This window comes from Arachis stenosperma, chromosome 10 (genome assembly GCF_014773155.1).
Source record: "Arachis stenosperma cultivar V10309 chromosome 10, arast.V10309.gnm1.PFL2, whole genome shotgun sequence".
Taxonomy (NCBI): Eukaryota; Viridiplantae; Streptophyta; class Magnoliopsida; order Fabales; family Fabaceae; genus Arachis; species Arachis stenosperma.
Window position 1 is genome coordinate 24,529,108 of NC_080386.1, and position 10,112 is coordinate 24,539,219.

The window sequence follows — 10,112 nt, forward strand, 5'->3', positions numbered from 1 at the left end:
CGCGAGCGCGTGGAGTGCGCGTACGCGTGGACCTGTTTTTCATTCCAAAGTTGATTTTTGAGTTTTCAAAGCCAAATCTCATACTTCTAAGCCTCCGATCTCACCATTTATGTCTTAAATCTTTATGACATGCCTAGCTATTAAAAAGGGGCTAGTGAATGAGGTAACTTGCGAGTGAAGCAAGGGAAAATTGAATGATCAATGAGGATCGAAGATGATTATGTGAGATGTGGAGGATGGTGGTGGAAGTGCTTGTTATGCCATGGGCCGAAAGGCCGTATTTGTTTATGAATTGGCTGGTTCTGGATTGAACCGTGAGCCAGAATAGCTGTGTATGCTATGGATATTGGCTGGTTCTGGATTGAACCGTGAGCCGGAATAGCTGTGTATGCTATGAATATTGTTTATGCTGAATTATTGATAATTGTGATTTGCACTTCCACTATCGGAGATACGAGTTTCCCTGGGTAGTAGCAGTGGCTAGCCACCACGTGCTCCAGGTTGAGACTCGAAGCTCTTTTGACCCTATGTCATAAGTGTGGCCGGGCACTGTGAAAGACCCGGATGAGCTCGCCCCCGTAAATATTCACCAGTGAAGGTGATGGATATAGATCATGATTATGATCAAGTTTATGATGAGTATAACTCGAGTTGGGGATGCGTGACAGAGGGACAGTCCAAGGGTTAGCTACCAGGACTTGTCGGGTTGGCTCTATAACCGACAGATGATATCATCAGCCACTAGGGACAGGCATTCATCATATGCATACTATATGAATTGTTTGAGATTGCCTATTTGACTGCATATTACTTGCTAATTGTCTAATTGCCTTAATTACTCCTATTTGTATATTTCTTGTTTGATATATTTGTGTTTGCTACATTATACTCCTGCTGGTGGATGGGAGGTTTGAAGGAATTGGAAAGGGAAGTATTAGTTAGACTAAAGAATCTTTAGTCAGATGCCCTTATATGGTTTAGCTTGTTTATAAGCTTTGATATTATCTGGAGGAAGTTCTAGGATTGCCTTCGGCTTTCCTCCATTATTATGTATTATATATGTGGAAGCTGTTACCATGCTGGGGACCTCTGGTTCTCACCCATGCGGATTTTGTGATTTTCAGATGCAGGACGTGAGGTTTCCCGCTGAGGCATGCTGGAGACTTCTATATTTGCGAAGATCCTTGTTCTCGGGGCTATGTTTTGGTTTATATGTTTTGCTTAGATACTTTTATCTCCATTAAATAATACAAACTGTGATGACTCCTCTTATGGGAGATTTTGGAGAATATGTTTTATGTATTTGTGTCCCTTTGGGTTTCCTTTGGGGTTTTCCTTATTTTTATCATATGTATATATTACTATGCTCGGACCGGTGATCTTCGCAGCCGGATCTTGAGTCCTGATATTCCTGTTTTTGACACTCCTTTGTATATATATAATCACGCGTTGGTTATCCTTGTTCGTTACGTTATCGATCGGAGTGTTGCGCTTTGAATTGCGATTTTTGTTTACCCCTTTTTTCTACAAAGGCTCCTAGTTATAATCAATCATTCAAACTACTATACGTACTAAATTTTTATTTTAGAGGTTGTAATACCTTGCCATCTCTGAACTATGACTTAAGCATAAGACTCTGTATGGTAGGGTGTTACAAGCAAGGGCGTGATCTAAGGGAGCTGAAGCGCCAAAAATTAATCCTTGAAAAGCACCCCACAGATTAGAGGAACATCTACTTCTCAAAACAACAGGTTGTTGAGTTCCAATTTTTAGCTTTACCTCTGTGATAGTGTTTTTATAGAAATTTACCTTAGGAGATATATAGTAAGTAGTAGTAGTAATTAGTATATCTATTCTGGTTTTATTTCCAATTAAGTTATAATTTATTTTTCTCATCATCATCAGGCATGAATAAAATAGTAGATAATTAGAATTAAGAAGTAATTTATTTTTTCGAGTTCTTAATAATAAAAATTACAATTAACTATATGTGGTGGCAATACTTTTTGTTCTCTGAATGAAGGCTTGAACAGTACATAATTTTTATCTTGAATTTTATGAATATTGGCTCCTGAAAGAATGAGGAACACAAAAAATATTATTGATGATCTGAAAAATCATGAAATTGATTCTTGAAGCAAGAGAAAGCAGTCAAAAAAAAATTTACAAGAATTCATTGGATCAAAAGGAATAAAAGCCAACAGCCCTTAAAACCAAAAGGCAAGGGTGAAAAGGATCCAAGGCTTTGAGCATCAGTGGATATGAGGGCCTAAGGAAATAATTCCAAGCCTAAGCGGCTAAATCAAGCTGTCCCTAACCATGTGCTTGTGGCATGCAGGTCCAAGTGAAAAGCTTGAGACTGAGTGGTTAAAGTCGTGATCCAAAGCAAAAGAGTGTGCTTAAGAGCTCTGGACACCTCTAACTGGGGACTCTAGCAAAGCTGAGTCACAATCTGAAAAGGTTCACCCAGTCATGTGTCTGTGGCATTTATGTATCCGGTGGTAATACTGGAAAACGAAGTGCTTAGGGCCACGGCCAAGACTCATAAAATAACTGTGTTCAAGAATCAACATACTACACTAGGAGAATCAATAATACTATCTGAATTCTGAGTTCCTATGGATGCCAATCATTCTGAATTTCAAAGGATAAAGGGAGATGCCAAAACTGTTCAGAAACAAAAAGCTACAAGCCCCGCTCATCTAATAAGAATCTGAGCTCCATTTAAAACTCTTAGATATTATTACTTCTTAATTTCTTTCATCCTATTTTATTTATCTAGTTGCTTGAGGACAAGCAACAGTTTAAGTTTGGTGTTGTGATGAGCGGATATTTTATACGCTTTTTGGGGGTAATTTCATGTAGATTTTAGTATGTTTTAATTGGTTTTTAGTAGAATATTATTGGTTTTTAGGAAAAAATCATATTTCTGGACTTTACTATGAGTTTGTGTATTTTTCTGTGATTTCAGGTATTTTCTGACTGAAATTGAGGGAGCTGAGTAAAAAATCTGAGTTAGGCTGAAAAAGGACTGCTGATGCTGTTGGATTCTGACCTCCCTGCACTCGAAATGGATTTTCTGGAGCTATAGGAGTCCAATTGGCGCGCTCTCAACGGCATTGGAAAGTAGACATCCAGGGCTTTCCAGCAATATATAATAGTCTATACTTTGCGCGAAGATAGACGACGTAACTTGGCGTTGAACGCCAAGTACATGCTGCTGTCTGGAGTTAAACGCCAGAAACACGTCATGATCCGGAGTTGAACGCCCAAAACACGTTATAACTTGGAGTTCAACTCCAAGAAAAGCCTCAGTTCGTGGATAGCTTTAGTCTCAGCCCCAGCACACACCAAGTGGGCCCCAGAAGTGGATTTCTGCACCAATTATCTTAGTTTACTCATTTTCTGTAAACCTAGGTTACTAGTTTACTATTTAAACAACTTTTAGAGACTTATTCTGTACCTCATGACATTTTCAGATCTGAACTTTATACACTTTGACGGCATGAGTCTCTAAACTCCATTGTTGGGGGTGAGGAGCTCTGCAGCGTCTCGATGAATTAATGCAATTGTTTCTATTTCACTCAAACGTGTGTGTGGTCCGATCTAAGATGTTTATTTGCGCTTAATTGTGAAGGAGGTGATGATCCGTGACACTCATCACCTCCCTCAATCCATGAACGTGTGCCTAACAAACACCTCCGTTCTACATCAGACTGAATGAGCTTCTCTTAGATTCCTTAATCAGAATCTCCGCGGTATAAGCTAGAATTGATGGCGGCCACTCTTGAGAATCCGGAAGGTCTAAACCTTGTCTGTGGTATTCCAAGTAGGATTCAAGAATTGAATGGCTGTGACGCGCTTCAAACTCGCGATTGCTGGGCGTGATGACAAACGCAAAAGGATCAATGGATCCTATTCCAACATGATCAAGAACCAACAGCTGATTAGCCGTGCTGTGACAGAGCATAGGAACGTTTTCACTGAGAGGATGGGAGGTAGCCACAGACAATGGTGACACCCTACATACAGCTTGCCGTAGACGTGCCTTACAAACAATTGAGTTGAATATTACATTGCAGAAATTCAGAGGACAAAGCATCTCCAAAACTCCAACATATTTCTCATTACTGCACAACAAGTAACGCTTTTATTCTTTTTTATTTTTCCAATCTAATAATTCCAACTGATAATTTTAATTATTATCCTGACTAAGAATAATAAAATAAACATAGCTTGCTTCAAACCAATAATCTCCGTGGGATCGACCTTTACTCACGTAAGGTATTACTTGGACGACCCAGTGCACTTGCTGGTTAGTTGTGCGGATCACAAATTCGTGCACCAGGCCCAACCCCCCGGTTTTGAACATAAAGATTTTCCAAATCACGTTTTCAAACTTTCAAAGGCCCTTTATGGCCTTAAGCAAGCTCCAAGAGCTTGGTATGAAAGGCTTAGTGCCTTCCTATTAGAAAATCAATTTCAAAGGGGAACCACGGACACAACTTTATTTATTAAAGCATCTAATGATGATATTCTTCTAGTTCAAGTTTATGTGGATGACATTGTGTTTGGTTCGGCCAATGAGTCCTTGTGTGAAGAGTTTGGAAAACTCATGACTAGTGAGTTTAAGATGAGCTTAATGGGAGAGCTTACTTTCTTTCTTGGCCTCTAAATTAAACAAACTCCTAGTGGTACATTTATTCACCAAAGAAAATATGCAAAAGAACTTATCATAAAGTTTGGCCTAGAAAACTCTAAACCTATGGGAACACCAATGCATCCAAACACTAAACTTGAAAAAGATGATAATGGAAAAGATGTGGATGAAACACGGTATAGATGAATGATTGGCTCACTAATGTATCTTACATCCTCTAGACCGGTATTGTTCAAAGTGTGGGTGTATGTTCAAGATTTCAATCTTATCCAAAAGAATCCCATCTTTCGGCTGTTAAGCGCATTATTAGATACATTAAGGGAACATATGATTATGGCTTGTGGTATCCAAAATCTGATGATTTTTGTGCAGTAGGGTTTTGTGATGCAGATTATGCGGGAGATAGAGTGGATAGAAGGAGCACCTCCGGCATGTGTTGTTTCCTTGGAAGCTCACTCAACATGTGGTCAAGCAAAAAACAAGCCACAGTAGCTCTATCCACAGCTGAAGTTGAATACATATCCGCCTCTGCATGTTGTTCACAATTAATTTGGTTAAAAAAGCAGTTGGAAGATTACAAATTAAAAATCAATAGTATACCATTATTTTGTGATAACATGAGTGCTATAAATATTTCAAAAAATCCTGTTTTTCACTCAAGAACAAAGCACATTAAAATCAAACATCATTTTATTAGAGAACATGTGCAAAAGGGTACTATTGATATTCAATCTGTAAAATCTGAAGATCAACTTGCTGACATTTTTACAAAACCCCTCTGTGAAGACAGATTCTGTTCTCTAAGAAAAAGCTTGGGAATGTTTGATTTAAGTTTTGTTGAAAATCTGTGAAATTCTAACTCTGCTCAGTTTTGTCTCATAGGAATGGACGAGATAAAATTACAAGCATGTTGGAGAAGCTGTAATTAAGGGGGAGGCTGCGCAGAATTTATTCCTCATGGGCCCCACAAAATCTCTTTGACCCCACCTTGACTTTTGATTGATCCCTCATTTTATGATGATCAAAATCTTTTTGTTGTCATATCAAATCCTATTGGAAGTGGTTATTGTCAAATCAAATCTCTCTCTCCATCTAATCCCTTGATTCTAGGAAACCACTTTTTCAAATTCTTGAAAACCCCTCGGTTAATAACCGCGCCATGATGATCATTAACTTCCCTTTCCAATCAATATTTAATGCACCTCTAACTTCTCTCCACTCTCCACACTCTTCGGCCATTTCTTCTTCTTCCAATTCCATATCTTCTCTTCATCATGAGAAAGAAAATGGCTTCTAGAAAGAGTGAACGCATTCGCCTTTCTCAAAAGACCCCATCTCCACAGACCCACACTTATATCCATATTCATTCTACATCCTCATCTTCTCCTTCACCACCATCCAAACATACTGCCACCATGAGAAAGAAAGTAATTGCCCACAAAAGTTCAGGCCGAGGCAAAAACAAAGAGCCAAGTGTTGAGGAAGAATCATCTCACACCTCACCCATCGCATCACCACCACCATCACCGAAGAAAGCCACACCTGGGAAGAGTGGTCAGAAATCAAAGGGATTCGTTCTACACAACACCATGGAACCGGAAAATCTGGAATCCTTGGAGTTCAAAAATAAATTTGCCAAGAATCACTCCCATTATGATCCTGCCAGATTCAATTCTTGCACTTCTTATGAATTCCATAAAGAAGTCATACAAAAGTGTCATCTCTGTCTTACGTACCTTGTCAACCTTGAGACTCTCGCCAACAAGGGAATAAATGTCTCTCCTCTCTTCGAACTGCTTCAATGGACTCCTCTGCTTCAAATCCAGAAGCCAATTTATTCAGGACTGGTCCGTGAGTTCTACGCCAACATGCGACTTATTGATGGCACCATCCATTCATATGTGAAAAGAGTTCACATCACTCTTGACACTGCCACCATTGGAACTGCCTTGGGATACAAAGATGAAGGGCCGAGAGCATACATGGCCGAAAGGTGGGACTCACAGATCGGCATCACCCATACGGTTGTTCTTCAACACATATGTGAGCGTTTCTCAGGCTTGGATGGAAATGTTCCTACTCACAAGGCTTTAGGCTCCATCAACTCATTGCTTCACAGGATCATCACCCACATCTTAACTCCTCAAAGCGAGTCTCACAATAGAGTAACATATTCTGACTCCCTCATCTTATTTGCACTTATTACATCTACTCCCATTTCTTTTGGTTATATTATGATCCGCTATATGTGGGACTCGGTCAAGAGCACCAAAAAGGCAAATCTGCCCTATGGTATGTTCTTAACCAGTATCTTTGAATTCTTTAAAGTTGACCTTTTGAATGAGAAAGTAGAGAACAAAGTGTCAATGGTCAAAGGAGGCAGAGCAGTGAAAGAAACCAAAAGCAAGAAAACCATGGCTTCAGAAAGTGAGTTTGAGGGCAGACCTGAGTCCTCCAAGACCACCAAGTCTATCAAAAAAATTCTCACAGAATTTTCAAATATGTCAGAAGTCATGGTACAATCTCATAAGGCTGCACGTAAACTAGTATATGAAACTGAAAGAGCATAGATGAGATGCAAAGATAGAGTGGGTCTAATGCTGGAAAACTTGGAGAACGATTTGGGAGTTGATAATGAAGAAGACGAAGGAGAATCTAATCTGCATTTGTCTGATGATTAAATTTCTGTTTAAGTTTAGGATATTGGCTTAATTAGGCTCAATCTGTTTCTCTATTTTGTGTTAAGATACTGCTATAACTCTGAGATACTTTGTGATACTCTATTTTGTTTGGTTATATCTTACATATCCTGTTTTCTATGACAAAATCTTGATTGCAGGTGCCCCTTTGATGACAAAAAGGGGAGAATAAGCAAAAAAATTAAAACTGGAACAAGGGATTTGAAAACAGGGGATGAAATTTTCATCTTGTGAAAATTCATTATCACCTCTGTTGATAAATAAACAATGCATTCGGTTTATGTTAATTGAGAATGCATTCGATTTATCTTGATTGCTGCCATTATTTTATGTTTATCTTGGTAAAATGTGTGTTTATTGTGTTTATAATACATTTAACTTACCTTGATAAAATGATTTTTGGTTGGATTTATTTTTGGTAGTTCTTAATGATGAAAGATGGTGTGCTTGGAAAGATTAAATCATGATTGAAAAATATTTTTCCTACCAAGATTGCTCTGATTTAGTGAAAAATACTTTTAAACAGCAAGTTTTCTACCAAAAACAGTTTTTGATTGTTTATGGTGTGTTTGAGCAGAAAATTAAATTTGTGATAGCAAAAAAAAGGTTTAGTATATCATTCAAATCTGCTCATAAATCAAGCATTTAGCATCATGGAATGAATATGCTAAATAACATTGTTACTTGAAGCTTGATTAAATTGTTACAGGTATAAAGCTTCCCTTGGTAAAAATGACATATATTAAGGGGGAGCCTTGTGACAATTTGAAAGGGAGAAAAATTCAAAACATTCAAAGGGAGGATCCTATACTCTAACCTTTAATTTCTTTCCATTTCAATTTTTTAATAATGTTTGTCATCAAGGGGGAGATTGATGAGTTTGAAAAACTCTAAATTAATATTTGTGATGACTAAACATTATTAATATAATTAATTGTAAAATTAATTTTGGATTAAATGTTGATTAAAATAATTTTGCAATGCATGTTTATATTGGGCCAGATTAAGTTATTATTACTACAAGCCCAAATAAATGCTTTCCTATTTGCTCAATGCATGATCCAAAAATTCATCAAGAAAGTAAATGTTACTATTGGGCCAGAATTAAATGTTGTTGCAACTAAGCCCAATTTTATATTTGATGAAAGTTCCTCATGCATGATCCGAAAACAAATGAAAAAGAAAAGCAAATGTTATCATTTGCTCATGGCTGAAATCATTGGGCCAATTTTAGTCATTATTAATACAAGCCCAAAAATTGTTCCACATGCATAGTCCGAATCCATGAAGCAAAGAAAACAAAGCTTTAATGCTTCCAACGGATCCAAGCATTTCACCATGTGATGAATTCCAAAATTCATTACATTGTCATTTACTGCATGGGAACTATGAGAGAGAAAACAAGACACTTGATTTGATTGTAGCACTTATGGCTACACGCTACTCAGCAAGGAAAGAATAATTTCATTTAATCTCATTCTCTTTCCTAATTCAATGCTTTTCAAGTTTCAATCTTCTCTCTCTGTTTGCTTCTCTTCTTTTCGGTTATTACCCAGGAAACAATGGAAGCTATGTTCAGCTACCAAAAGAAAGAAGAAGCTGCATGCATCAAGACCATCGAACTAATGATGGCAAGAAAACATAACAAAATAAAAGTATGATGTGGCTGAGATTATCACCAAAAGTGGTAAGATTTGGTGAGGTAATCTCGAGCTCTTCATACTCAAAAAGAAAGAAGGAGATTCGGCCAGCAAGGAGGAGATTCATGGAAGCATGGCTTGTCTCTGATTCTGCTCAACCACCACAGGAAGTAGCTAGAGCGGCGAAGTGATGGAAGAAGTAGAGATTGGAGCAGATGAAGTCATCATCATCATGAAGCATCAAGGGCCAGAAATTCATCTTGGAGAGCAAGCCAAGGATGGAGCGCTCAGATTGATGAAGAGTGATGACCAAGGAAGAACTAGAGGTATTTGCATGTTGGGTTTTGCATGATTACCTCTTCTCTCTCTGTGGCCGAACCGGATCTGTTTTGAAGGAAAAGAAGTTAAGCTTGGTTTTTTGTTTCAACTGTGAAGGCTTCACTTCTCTATAAAAGGGGTGAACAGTCACGGTTTGATGCAAGAGAGAAAGTTTGAGAGTGCAAGGCACAGAAGTCTCATAGCTACCTAAGCTTACAGATTTTCTTCTCCTTCAATGTATTCTATTTTGTAATTTTTCTGTTTAATTTTGTCATGTCTTGAGTCTCATGGAAAAAGGCAAACAATGAGTTTTGTAAGAAAAAGCCATAGAGCGGAAAAAGGCAGAGAGTGCAAAATTAAAAAAAAAGTCATAGATGTCCTTAGAGTTCCTTTGTTCATCTATGTTGTGTTTCATGATTCTGTGGGAATTTCCTTGTAAGTTGGGTTAGCACTTTACAGTTTGTAATCTGGATGATTATAGTGAAATTCCATCATTGTTGTGATGGAGACTGGATGTAGGCTGCATTGCACTTAGCAGCTGAACCAGGATATATCTGGGTGTAATCTTCTTTCTCTACTACTCCATTTCTGTTTTTGTCGTACAGGAGCTAAAATCAAAAATATCTCGTGCCAAGTGACGAGACAAAAATAAAAAGTCTCGTGGCTAGGGACGAGACAAAAACAGAAATGTCTCCTCAAAGACCAGAAAGTGTAATCAAGAAAAGGGGGCTAAGATTCAACCCCCCCTTCTCTTAGCCACTGAAACCACCAATTGGTATCAGAGCTTGGTCTCAA